Raw genomic sequence first — 15116 nt, 5'->3', positions numbered from 1 at the left:
CAACATCCAAAGGTATCATCACATGTATTTCCCCTGGGTTCACATACCCCACTTTAAATGTACCTGATTTAAGGGCATGCTCAGAGTCCATTCTTCTAGACATCTTAAATTCTACCTTTAGATAAAATAATATTTCTAAACGCTACACAATTGGTTTAAATTTCTCATCCCTATTCCCATAATTTTGCTATTACTCAAATAAAAGTTGTCACTGTGCCCCCACAAGCTCTAGGCTCACATTTAACCAATTTTAAGCCCAGAAGAAAGTTCCAGCAACATTCTCAACATTGAATGCAATTGGTTTGAATTATTAATATAACTATCTCTGAACTAAACACTGTGCCTTGGGGATAAAAAAACTAACTGATTAAAACTAGTTTCATGCCCACTCCTGAAGACCAGGGAGAGAGCTACTAACCTCACTCAAAACATAAGAGCAAGAGTGGGAAGGATGTATCCCAAATTAAAAAACAAAATACTCTTACATGAAAAGGAACAATGATGCATATGATTCTTTAAAATGCCTATGAAATCTGCTTTGCTTCTTTTTGTCAGAAAAAGATGGTTATAGAACCCATCAAATTTTCTCTTTTTCCTTGGCTTCCAGGAAGCTGAAGACAAAGTTTTGTGCTACAATTCAACCCTTGGTTTAGCTTTTCCGGTGATTCTTTTGCTTTCCTTTTACTCTCTTAAGTAAGCCACCCATCTATCCCTGCCAGACACATGCATTAACCTGCTGTCTTTTGACTAGTGCTTTTATAGTATCCTGTTTTGTGGTGTCCATTTTATTTTAAATGGCTTTAGTCCCTTTTGAAACTAGGTAGATTGTAAATAAATAACTAATAATAATTGCTACATAATCTATTAAAACCTTTACCTAACCAAAGAAGAGGACAGACTCAGGTCAATGAGAAGACTACACAGTGCTGAACTGCAAAATTTAATGACTTAAACTGTAAAGAATCAACTATTAAGTTGGTCCCTTAATTCTTTCAGGTTCTTACCTTTGAGGATGGTCTCAATATATAGGAATAGTGAATTTTCTAACCTAAAAGTATTTATGTCTCTTCCTGAATGAGGATCTAAGATCAGTGCTTTGAAAGGAAGCTGTGCATGAATAGAACTGGCACAGCGCATGACAGCATAAGTTGCCTTTAATTGTGATGAGTGACAGTAAGCAAGAGCTATCTTGCATTCACAGAGCTACTCATGAAATTTGAAGAATGCCATGACTCCTCCTGTCTCAACAACTAACAATCTTCTTTCTCTTACTTATACCTGAAATGTGCTATTAATTACTTATAACTGTATGTTAAGCATTAACTCTTCTCAGAGATCCTCTTAAAATGCAAATATTCTTGAGAGGGTTGATGCCTTTTTATCTTTCACTCTCACACAGAGGAGTTTGGCTTGTGTTTCTTTTTCTTCATGGTAAGAGGAAATTTTTGTTCTTCTCTACTCATCCTTCTCGAAACTCTGCTTATTAGCTTAGTAAGACTCAACAAGACCTGGCCAGAAATATTAATAATTTGGTGTTCATGGCCACTGTTGTGAATCAACGACCCCCTGTTTAATTTATAACTATCTCACTTCTCTTTGCATGTTTCTTTGCTACCGAACATAAAGCAAGTCTATATCAAAACATGTAGGTAACTTTTGGGGATTAATTTGACAAACTTTTAACATAATAATCTTTATGTATAAAAATGTTTAATAATGATGTTGAGCACTACATGGGGGAAGATGGAGAAAAAGGACAAGAATAAATACCTCTTAACTTCTTCTTTACTATCTCCAATGATTTAACCATAGTCCCAAACTTGCAAGTGCTCTTCAGCAAAGCAAAACACTTGCAGTTAGCCAAATCTGCAATATCATTGTTTATTCACAAATTGTTTAAAGTTGGCTTGTGATTAGATTGGGCTATGTGACTAGTTATGACCAACTGACACTTAATGACTTTGAAGTATTTTACTACTAAACTGAGACACTAAGAACCAGTGTGCCTACTCCATCCTCTTTGCCTCAGTGTCAGCCCACCTTAACCATTTAAGGTAGGAATAAATTACCATTGTAGTGATAGCACATCCACCATCTTTAAAGGGCAGTTTGCATCTATCTGCTGTTATTTAATCTTGCCCTTGTGAAAGTTCCCTCTGCTCAAAAGGACCTCTTTATTAGTCCTCCACATATATATGACATTAGGAATTTTCCATACACATATATGTAATTTAAGACACTGTGCTATATGGTCCATAATGCATGTACTGGATTCACTTATCTGATTAGCACATAAGCTATTAGTATTTGTCTAAGAAAAACAAGGACCCTGAGGAAAACCGACAATAGGGAAGTCTTGAGAGATTATGTGAAAGAGAACCCTAGAGCTGGTGACTGAAGGTAGGACAGCTGGAAGCTGTGGGTACTCTGGGGGCAGCATGAAGTAAAACACATTGAAAATGAGGGCAAGATTTGGGCTGTAAAGTGCTCATTGACTGCAGTCTTTATTCCTTTTTTCCTTTATCTTCCCCCTTGACACTGGTATACTTTCTTTTTTAATTTCATACATGGATAAAAAAGTTCTAGGGGGAAAGCTTGATCTGGGTGGGGCTTGGGTTCTCCTTTACATGTTTTGGAAATCACGAATTTCACAGTTGGCAAGAAACTACCTTCTCTGGCTATCACAAGGCTATCAATATTTAGGTACTATAAGGTATGAACTATTCCTCTGTCAGGAAGGAAATGATTAAAATGTGGGTAGGCAGGTTTTATTTTTCATTTTAACATTTGTGAACATTGTCAAAAGCAACACAAAATGGGCTTTGTAGGAATAATCAGAATGTCTGACATCATATAATCTGTAGAATAGCCAACAATGAAAGTGGGGAAGTGTATGCTTTTCCCGTAATAAAGAAATTCTAGTAGAGTATCTGGGATGCAATATAGATGATGAAATTTTAGTAATCTTACACACACACACACACACACACACACACACACACACACACACACTGGCTATTAATCCTTTATTAAGTGTCATAAACATTTTCTCCAAATTTTCATTTTATACCTCTATGGTATCTTGTTGAAAATAAGTTCTTAATTTTGATGTAGTGAAATTGATCAGTGTTTATTATGTTGTCTTATTTAAGAAATTCTTCCCTATCCTAGGATCATAAAGATATTTGTCTATATTATTCCTAAAACTTCTATATGTTTGCTTTTCACATTTATGTCATTAATTGATTAGGAATTTACTTTTATGAATTGTGTAACTTGGATATTGATAGTTCCCATATGAATAACCAACTAGTCCAGAGTCAGTTATTTAATATCTATCCATATTGATCTACATTGTTGCTTTTCTCATATTTTCTGGGTCTGTTTCTGAGTATCCATGTGTTTAATTCATATGGTTTAATTATTATAATTGAACAATAATTTTGATACCTGATAGGGCAACTCTCTCCTATCAGTCTATTTGTTGTTGTTGTTCAGGAATGTCTAGGTTATTCTTGGGTCTTCCCTCTTCCATATAGATTATAAAATTCTTTAAAGCCTATTGTGTCTGATATTAATATAACTATGTTTTATTTACTTTGCATAATATTTGCCTGATGCATCTTTGCCCATTTTTTAAAATGTTCCAACTTTACATGTTCTTGTGTTTTGTATAATCTCTTACAAATGATATCTAGCAGGAATTTTTTTTAACTATACTGAAAATGTTTACATTTTAACTGAAGAATTTAGTTAACTTATATTTATTTTGATTATGGATATTTTTGTGGTTTTTCTACATTTTACTTGTATACTTTCTCTTAGTTCTGCTTTTACTGTGCATCTTTTTATCCTTAAAAGTTATTGTTTTTGCAATATTAATTTCCCTCTACTGTATTAAAGTTAAACATTCTATTTATATACTTTTAGTGGTTACTGTCGCAATATTTTCATGTATACTTAACATCTGAAGCTTATTTATTACTTTACTCCAAAAAGTATAAAGAACTTGACATATTTTAACTGCCAATTTACATGTTAGTGTGTCCAAAACACAATTTCTATATATTTAGATGTGGACAACAGGCAGTGTCATACGATTATGTTTGTTGTTGTTGTTGTTTTTTATTTTAAAGATGTGGGGTACCATTTATGATTAGGTACACAGGTGGTCATTGTACAAGTAAAGTTTGGACCTCCCTTTGGTCCCCACTTCATCTGGTTTGAGATCAGGTACCCTTATTAATGTTATGCTCTCCCCCACCCTGGCAGTTTTCTGCTACCGCCAATTCCTTCCTTGTAGTATTATGATAAATGTTCAGGGTCCACTTATGAGTGAGAACACATGGTACTCATTTCTTTGTTTCTGTGATAGATCACTCCGTATTATAGACTCTAGGTTCATCCAAGTTTCTGTGAAGTTCATAATTTTGTCCTTATTTATGGTTGTGTAATATTTCATTGTGTTTATGTACCACATTTTTTATACAGTCCACTTTCAATGGGCAGCACGATTGGTTCCGTGTTTTTGCTATTGTGAATAATGCTGCAATAAACATGTGTGTGCTGGTATCTATAAAGAATGATTAGCATTCCTCCGACTATATTCCCAGAGGGGGATTGTTGGGTCATATGGAAAGTCAATTTTTAGACCCTTTAAAAATTATCCCACTGTTTTCTACAGAGGTTGTACTAGTTTATACCCCACCAACCGTGTAGAAGCGTTCCCTTTTCCCCACATGCTCTCCAGAATCTGTTGTTTTTTGAGTTATTGATAGCCATCCTGACTTGAGTTAGGTGGTATCTCAGTGTAGTTTTGACTTTCATTTCTTTGATGATTAGTGAGGCTCAGCATTTTTTAATGTGTCTGTTTGCTGCTCTTATGTCTTCTTTTGAGAAATATCTATTCATATCTTTTGTTCACTTTTTAATAGGGCTGTTTTTTGGTTTTTTGTGTGTTTTTTGTTTTCCTTTAGGCACATTTGAGTTCCTTGTAGATCCTGGATGTTAGACCTTTGTCAGATATACAATTGGAAAAAAAATTTTCCCATTCTGTGGGCTGTCTCCCCACTCTAGACAAGTGGGAACTCATCAAGTTGTTGTTATTTCTTAATGGACAATGATATTTTTATTATTATGGAGATGTGAGGTACAAGTAAAGGTTAATTGCACAAGGAGGCTGCATGCAAGTGAATTTGGACCTCTAACTAGTCTTCACTCCCCCTGTGCCCAGTGACTGCTGCTCCCTCCCTTGTGCTAATGTGACTAGTGTTCAGGACCCACTTATGAATGAGAACATGTGGTATTCAGTTCTTTGTTTCTGTGATAGATCACTAAGTATAATGGTCTCCAACTCCAGTTTGCTGTGAACAATGATCTTTTAATTTTTCTTCATGTTTGTCAATTTATTTACTCACCATTTTTTCTTGGATTTCTGGTGTTTCTTGTGGGACCATTTACTTTCTTCATGATTTCTATCCTTTAGTTTTATCAATGTTAATCTACCTGTTTTATTTATTTGAAATATATTATTTCACTTTTGTTTTTAAAAAGTAGTTTTACTAGGTAAAAAATTCTTCATTCACAGACTTTTATTTCCTTTTCCCACATCAGTTTGGCAGAAATTGTCTTTTGTCTGTTAAGAACTTTGGTCTCAATTTGTTTATCTTTTTTTGCTCATTTTCTTTTATTTATTCCAGCTTTTCAGCTTGTTGCCTTTGGAATTCTGTGTCAGAACAACATGGTTAGGTACAAATTTAAAATAATAATAATCTCGCTTGAGATGTTATGGACTTTATGCATGTAAGAATGCATGTCTTTTATAATTATCTTTAGTAATTCCTCAGTAGCCATATCTGCAAATTTTGCTTCTCCTTCTTCTTCTCTTTTCTCTCTTGACATTCTGAGAGAAATACTAGGTTACTGCCTTATATGGTACTTTCTCAAAAACACTTGTTGAATGAATAAACAACTGAAATCAAAACCACAGAAATATCTTGTATGAATTACTATTAAATAATTATTACTTTATAAGAAACTTCCATCAGGTCATCTGTAATAGCTTTCAGTTGCTAGAAAACCACCACATGGTGGCTTAAAGCAACTAAATATACTATTTGTCTTACTATTCTTGAGACCAGATGTCCCACAGGGCTAAAAAAATAAAGTGTAAGCAGGGTTACATTCCCTCTAAATGCTCGGGAAGACAACGTATTTCCTAGCGTTGTCCAGTTTCCAGCAGCCACTTGCATTCATTTCTTGGCTCACGGTCCCTTCCTTTGTCTTCAAAGTCAGCTGGGTAGCATCTTCTTTCTTCAACTTGGTTTCCATCCTTACATCTCTTCTTTAGTCTTAATCTTCCCACTTTAATTCTTTTTCCTCCCTCTTATAAAGATTCCTGTGATCAAATTGGGCCCACCTGTATAATTCAAAATAATCTTCACTCATAAGTGGACCCTGAACATTTACCATAATACTATTAAAAAAATGAATGGCAGTAGTGGGATACTGCCAGGAATGGGGGGGGCACATAACATCAATAAGGTTACCTGTTCTCAAACCAGGCAAAGTGGGGACCAAAGGGAGGCCCAAACTTTACCTGCATGATGACCACTTGTACACCTAATCCTGAATTGTACCCCACATCTTTAAAATAATAAAAAAGAAAAGAAAAAGAAGAAAATCAGTAAGTGAAAAAAGTGACAGTTCAAAATAATCTCCCATCTCACAACCCGCAACTTAATCACATCTGCAAAGTCCCTTTAGCGTGCAAGAAAATGCAGTCACAGGTTATGAGGATTAGAATACTGACATTGTTGAGGAAGTTTTATTCTGCTACCACATTGCCAATACATTCTTTAAGGAAAGATAACCTGACTTATTCATCTTTATGTCTCTCACAGATTCCAGAACAGTGATTGGCATACAGTAGGTCCTCAACACACTGATAGAGTTTTAAAACTTTGTTAAATGCATTAAGACTTCAGAATATTCCCATTATGAGTCTCAGCTATTTATGTACTTTAAGTATTATGACCATCCAATAACTTAAAAACATAGTACTCTAGTAGTAAAGATTGAATCGATGTTTTGTTTTCTTTCTTATTTCTATCCTTCCTCCTTTCTTCCCTAGCTCCTTCCCCCCTTCCCACCTTTCTTCCCTCTGTTCCTATTTCCTTCTTTTACTCCAAAAATGCATATAAACAATTTGCTGTATTCAATTTGGGGAGATAATACAGAAGATTATTAAACAGTGTGGGTTCTGGATTCAGACAGACCCATGAGCTAATTCTGTCTTCACATCTTATTAACTGTGAGAAAAATTATTTCCCCACTTAGATTAAATTTCCTTGCTTGTAAATTGAGTACAATAATGGTATCCACCTCATATAATTATCAGAAAATTTAAATAAGTATATGGTGCAAACACTTAATATGATACTTTAGATGTAATAAATGGTCAAAATGTTGTCTATTAGTATTAATGGTCAAAATGTTGTCTAGTAGTATTATAGTTATGCCTGAAGCAGAATAAAATAGGCATATTATTTGGCTGTTTCTACGCTATGAGGAATGTCATGATTAACTAGCATGCCACACATATCTCATCTCTGGCTTACCGTATGAATGTTCTAGATAGTACAGGAGAATATAGCGATTAGTAAGACCCAGTCTCTGCCTTCATGGAGTAGGGGATTTCAAGAGTGACAGCTGGAGACTGAATCTATTAATGGATAGATATGAGACTGGTGATCAGTACAAGTGCAGATAGTATATGAGAATGACGAGATGAGTTAATCTGACTGGGGGATTAAAGAAAAGTTCACATATGAGGTATCCTTTGAACTAGGTCTTGAAAAATAAATGGAATTTATTCCACAAAAGATTCATCAGAATTGCTAAAATGAAAAAAAGTTGACAGTATCAGATGTGGAGCAATAGGAACTCTCATAAGCAGTTTGTGGATTTATAGAATGGTTAAACCCTGGGCTATACAGTATGGTAGGATCTACTAATGCTAAATATATGTTTTAATCAATAATTTCACTAATAAGTATATACCCTATATATGTTTTTTCATCAAAAGGCATATAAAATAATGGTCAAGGCAATAATATTCAAAATAGTTTCAAACTGGAAACTACATAAATTTTCATCAATATAGAAGTAATAAATAAAATAATGGCATATTAGCATAATGCAATATTGAGCAAACCACAGCGACAGACAATACTATGAATATCTCATAAGACTGAAAAAGCCAGATGCAAAGGAAGATATACTAAGTGATTCATATTTATAAGGTTCAATAACAGTGAAAAGTCATGTATGATATTATAAGTCAAGTGTGTTTACCTTTGGGGGAATAGTGATTTACAAAACATGCATAAAACTTCTGAAATCTGTCCAAATGTTTTACCTACATGAATGCAAGTTATATCAATGAATTCAGTTTATAAAACTTCATATACTAATTAATATGCTAATTATGTGTATGCTTCCTATAGACATATGTAGTTAATAAATAAATAAACATCCTTATAGCAGGCAGCCAGTTACATAGTGACGCCTTACCAACTGGTAGGTGTTACTCCATTTAATGATTGCAAAATCATACTTTGTCTAGCATAATATATACTTTCCATGATAAACTTTACTCTGGGTTATGATATTAGGATAATTGTTCAAGGTTCGCTTATGAGTGAGAACATGTATTCAGTTCTTTGTTTCTGTGATAGATCATTCAGTATTATCGACTCTAAACCCATCCAAGTTGCTGTGAAGTTCATAATTTTGTCCTTTATGGCTATGTAATAGTCCATTGTGTATATGTACCGTTTTTGATCCAGTCTACTTTTGATAGGCAGCATGGTGGGTTCCATGTTTTTGCTACTGTGAATAATGCAACAATAAACATGCGAGTGCAGATATCTTTTTCGTAGAGTGATTTGAGTTCCTCCAAGTATATTCCCAGAATGGGGAATACTGGGTCATATGGAAAGTCAATTTTTAGATCTTTTAGGAATTACCACACTGTTTTCCATAGAGGTTGTACTAGTTTACAATCCCACCAACAGTGTAGAAGTGTTCCCTTTTCCCACATCATCACCAATATCTGTTGTTTTCTGAGTTATTGATGATGGACATCCTGACTGGAGTTAGGTGGTATCTCAGTGGTATTCATTTGCATTTCTTTGATAATTAGTGAGACTGAGCATTTCTTCATGTATCTGTTGATTGCTCACATGTCTTCTTTTGAGAAGTGTCTATTCATATATTTTGCACACCTTTTAATAGAGCTGTTTTTTTTCTTTTTGGCACATTTGAGTTTCTTGTAGATCCTAGATGTTAGACCTTTGTCAGATATACAGTTGGCAACTATTTTTTCCCATTCTGTGGGCTGTCTTTCTGCTCTCTTGATGGTTTATTTTGCTTTGCAGAAGCTTTTCAGTTTGATAAGGCTCCCCTTGTCTGTGTTATCTCTTATGGTTTGGGCATTTGACGTTTTCATCAGGAATTGTTTGCCAGTTCCAATTTCGATAGGGTATCTTCTGCATTTTCAAGAGTTCTTATAGTTTGAGAAGTTATCCTCTCCTTGGTAGTTTTTACTGGAAGCTTTGTCAAAGATACCTTTATTGAGAAATTGAGGTTTTGCTTCTGAAATCTCTATCATGTTCCATTGGGTTATATGTCTGTTCTTGTACCAATACCAGGCTGTTTTGATTATTGTAGTCTTATAATAAAGTTTAAAGTCTGGAAGTGAGATACCTTCCACTTTGTTTCCTTTGCTGAGAATTGCTTTTGCTATTTGTGGCTGTTTATGTTTCCATATGAATTTCTGTATTGCTGTTTCCAGGTCTGAGAAGAATAATGCTGGTAATTTAATGGGTATTGTGTTAAATCTGTAGGTTGCCTTGGGTAGGATGAGCATCTTAACAATGTCGATTCTTCCATGAGCATGGATTATTTTTCCATTTATTTGTGTCTTCTTGCATTTCTTTAAGCAGTGTTTTGTAGTTTTCATTGTAAAGGTCTCTGATTAGGAAGATGCCGAGGTATTCCATTTTTGTTGTTGTTGTTGTTGCTGCTATTGTAAATGGGATTGTGCTTTTTATTTGGTTCTCTGCCTGCTTGTTGTTGGTGTATAAGAATGTGACTGTCTTTTGCACATTGATTTTGTACCTTGAGACTGTCAAAATCCATCATCAGTGCAAGAAAATTTTTGACAGATTCTTTAAGGTATAGAATCAAATTGTCAGTCAAGAGGGATAACTTGACTTCTTTTCCTTTTTGGTTGCCCCTGATTTCCTTCTTTTGTCTGATTGCTCTACCCAGGACTTCCAACACTATGTTGAACAGAAGGGGTGAAAGTGAAAGGCCTTGTATTGTTCTGTTTTTCAGGGGAAATGCTTCCAATTTTTGTCCATTCAGCAATATGTTGCTGTGGGTTTTTCATAGATGGCACTTACTAATTTGAGGTATATTTTCTCTATGCCAAGGTGTTCAAGAATTTTTTCAAGAAGGGATGCTGAATTTTATCAAAAGCTCTTTCAGCATCTAATTATATAATCATGTGATTCCTATTTTTACATCTGTTGAGCTATTTAATTGCATTTATGGTCGTGTGGATGTTGAATTAGCCCTCCATCCTGGGGATGAAGCCTATTTGTTCATGGTGGATGATTTTTGAGATGTGTTGCTGGATCTGATTTGCTAAATCTTTTTGAGTATTTTTGCATCAATGTTCATTCGGGATATTGGCCTGTAACTCTCTTTCTTTGTTGGATCTTTACCCAGTTTGGGTATCATTGTGATGTTAGCTTCATAAAATTATTTTAAGAGTGTTCCTCTTTCTCAATTGCTTGGAATACTTTCAATAGGATTGGTATCAATTCCTTCTTGTATGTTTTGTAGAACTCCACTGGAAAGCCATCTGGTCCAGGACTTTGTGTGTATAGTTTTCTTACGACAGAGTCAATTTTCTGGGTTGTTATTCGTCTATTTAATGTCTCAATTTCTTCTTGTTTCAACCTTGGGAGGTTGTAAAATGTCAGAAAGTCCTCCATTTCATTTAAGTTCTCGAATTTGTTTTCATACAGGTATGTATAGTAATCTCTGATATTTTTTTTTTGTATTTCTTTAGGGTCTGTTGTAATTTGATCTTTTGCATTTCTGATTGTGCTTATTTGGTTTTTTTCTCTCTTTTTCTTGGTCAGTCTGGCTAGGGCATCTGTCAATTTTGTTTATCCTTTCAAAGAACCAATTTTTTGTTTTGTTGTTTTTTCTATGATATTTTTGTCTGCAATGTCCTCCTGTGTATAGGCTTTTACTTTGGTGATCTGGATTCCTCTGTTGAAGTTAGCATTTTGGTGGTCTTATATTTCCAGCTCCCTTAGGTGATTTGTTCGGCTAACTTGTGGTCTCTCCATTATCTTGATATGTGCTCATAAAGAAATGAATTCCTCTCTTAGTACTGCTTTCATGGCATCCCAGAGATTTTGGTAAGATGTGTCTTTATTTTCATTTGTTTCCAGAAATCTTTTAATTTCTGCTTTGATTTCCATGTTGAGTCAGCAGTTGTTCAGCATCATTCTGTTTAGTGTCCATGTCTTTGTGGGTTTGGGGATAGCTTTGCTGGTATTAATATTTATTTTTAACCTGCTGTGGTTTGAGCATGGCAGTATGTCAATATTGTAGAGTTGGTCTGGAGGCAGCATAAGCTCTTAGGGATTGAATATCTGGGAAAGATTTTAATTCTCCATCACTGATGAATCTTAGCTTAGCTGGGTAGGTAATTATTGGCTGAAATTGTTTATCTTTGAGAACTTTGAAGATTGGGCTCCAGGGTCTTCTTTCCTGAAGAGTTTCTATGGAAAAGTCTCCTGTTATTCTAATTGGTGTTCCCCTGTAGGTTGTCTGACCTTTTTCTCTTCATACCTTTAGGATTTTTTCTTTTATACCTACTTTTTGTAGGTGAGTTACTATGTGTCTAGAAGGTGGTCTACTCATTTGTCATCTTGCAAAGGTTATCTGAATCTCTTGTGTTTGAATGATCATGTCACTGATGAGATGAGGGACGTTTTCTTGTATAATTTCATGAACTGTTTGTTCCAGAATGTTCTCTGTTTCTCTATCTTCCTCAGGAAGTCCAATTAATCTTAGGTTTGACATCTTGAAATAATGGCTCATCTCTTGAAGGTTTTTTTCTGTATTTTTAAACTTCTTTTCTATGTTTTTTTACGGGGGGCCATTTAGGGAGGGCCAGCCCCTTCAGAGAGATTTAGAGGGTTCCTGGAAGGTGGGGTAGTGTCGGTGATTATTCTGGAGAAATAAAGAGAAATAAAGAGAAAGAAAGAGAAAAGGGGAGAAAGAAAGAGACTGGACTCTGTCTAGTGCAGAAGATTCTGTAGTAGGGATAGATAATGAAAGAAAGATGGAGGGATAGATATAAAAAGGAAGAAAGAAAGAAAGTGGACAACTGTTTGGTGAATTGAGCAGAAGCCGTTTATTGGGACCAGCCGTGAGTCTTTTATTCCAAATTTTCACATGTTCACAAGACTTTCACGTGAACACAAGGCCAGGTGGATGAGGTGCATCCCCCCCACCCACCAGGTGTTTCCTTAAGCATGAGGAAGGACAATCCCAATTAAATCACAAGACTTTCACGTGAACACAAAGCCAGGTAGGTGAGGGGCGTCCCCCACCCACCAGGCGTTTTCCCAAGCATGAGGAAGGACAATCCCAAAATTATCTCACTGTTCCTTATGCTTGATTAATGTACCTCACAAACAATACAACAATTCTAACATCATAATGTTCTAATAATCAATAACTTCTAAAACTTATGCATTCCCAACACCTAATGACTGACTTAAATCCTAATACCTTTCTATTCTGTGCTAATTTTACCTGTACTATAAAAAACTCTTAATTATAACTCAAACCAGTTCCTAAAGAATGTGGCCCAGTCCAAAGATCACGTTGGGCCATTTCCAGGAACAATTGATTATAATCTCTTAACAAAATGGCTATTCTCAAATCCTATGTATCTATCTTAATTTCTATAAAAGTTTCTAATTCCTAATCCTAATATATAAAACTGATCATCAGTAATAAAGCTTTTAAAATAAAGCCCAAATACAAACTGTAAATGTACTAAGGCCAAAATTGCAATTAATAGAAAGTGGGAACAATGAAATTTCTAATGTTAGCTGTATTCTTATAAAACCTTAAAGTATCATGTTTGATCATGCTTGAACTAATTCCCTCACGTAGCATGACCTATTCTACAATACTTTCTATGAATAAAATAAATTCAGTTTCTATTATAAGTAGGAAGAACCTACATTAATTGTAGCTAAAGAACCAGTTTAAAAGAATGCAGCCCAGCCCAAAGTGGACGTGGGCCCTTAGGAATATGGCCCAGTCCAAAGTTCATGCTGGGTCATTTCTGGTAACTCCAGATAATCATCTATACCATCTAAAGCTGGAAACAGCTCTCTAAATGTATATACTAATTCTACAAATATACTTTTAAATCTTATAAAGAAACTTGTATCATGTATAAGGCTCCCAAATGTGATCTGAGTTTGAACTGTGTTAAGTTTAAAGCCGAAACCGCAGTCTGTGAGAAACGGGAACAGTGAATCCCTAGAGTCAGCCATGCCTGTCATATTCTCAGAACTTCATGCTTAGATCATCAAAGTCCCTGCTAGTGGGTAATGCCAAACAACAAAGAAAGGAGGAGGGAATGGGCCTTCAGCTCCTGATCACAGCCTGGTGGTCTCAGGGTCCACAGCCCGCCTGGATCCCTAATGCTCAGGCAGGCCTCCGCGGCCAGCTCCCAACAGTTTTTGACACTTTGTGTTAGTTCCATATTTTAGTCCTCAAGCTCTGAGATTTTTTCTTCTGTTTGGCTAATTCTGCTTTCCATGCTTATCATTTGGTTATTTATTTCATTCACTGTATTCTTTATTACTGTTATTTCAGTTATCAGCTCCCTCATTATTTTTTCTTGTCTTTCCTCAATTCTATTCATTCTCTCTATTAATATCTTGATCTCTGGGTTTGTGGTTTGAGATCAGTCATTCTGGGTGCTCTTCATTTTTTGAGTTCCAAAGTCAGTATTCTCAAGTGCTCTCTTTCCAGGGATCTGTATGGGATTTGTGGGCTTCCTTTGATTCTTCTTCATGTGTGATGATTTTCCTCACTCTTTTCCCCTGCTTCTTAAATTCTGTTGCTCAGTGATGGGAGAATAGCTTTCACTTCTGTTTTCTCAATTCCTTATTCTTCCTTATGTAGATCTTCTGGATTTGTACAATTTTGAAGCCAGACTTGGAATGAGGGGACTGTGCTTTTCATAGTTTTGAGATTTGATTAAAGCATGATGGGAGTGCTGTGGTTCAGAAGTTATCTGCAGATTACCTTATCTGCTGACAGGTGTGTGGCCCCCCTGGAACCTACTTCCCACCATCTTACAATCTGTCCATGAAGTTGGGGTGTATGTATTCCCCCCAATTCATCTGCTGCTGCTGCCACCGAGTTCCCCACTCAGATCAAATGTGTCCTTGCCTGGTCCAGCATGGGGTTGGGGCATCTGTCTCTCTGTGTCCACTCTTGAAGTTTCCTCTCTAGGTCTGTGATGGTCGATCCAGAGGTGTGTTGAGATTGCCTCTGGGTCCCAGGTTAGAGGGTGAAAAGAACCAGGTGTGCCAATGCATGTCTCAGACAGAGGTCCCAGACAGAGAAAATGGTAGCAGTTGGTGTCTCTTTGCTGGCAGTGGGGCTCAGTATCAGATTTCCTTGCCATGCCCTCTCCATGGTTCCCTCTGCCAGCACTCAGCTTGCTGCCACAGGTGGTGGCATAGGCCAAGTGCCAGGCACTGAGGAGCAGCTGACCACTGCTGTCTCCTCCCAAAACATCCCTGAGAATGGTTGATGATCCTGCATGCTGGAGGCTCTGATCTCAGGGCACTGGTGGGTTGTAGTTGCTTCCAGCGGGGAGTCCTGGGTACTTGATCACGAGTTTCCCCTCAAATGGACTTTACTCACCCAGATGCACTCACTCACTCACACAGGTTGTCTTTGTGGACACTCACCTTTGCTGAGACTTTGAC

Source organism: Carlito syrichta, unplaced genomic scaffold (assembly GCF_000164805.1).
Source record: "Carlito syrichta isolate Samal-C Ts95f unplaced genomic scaffold, Tarsius_syrichta-2.0.1 Scaffold312232, whole genome shotgun sequence".
NCBI lineage: Eukaryota > Metazoa > Chordata > Mammalia > Primates > Tarsiidae > Carlito > Carlito syrichta.
Note: the sequence above shows the minus strand (reverse complement) of the source record.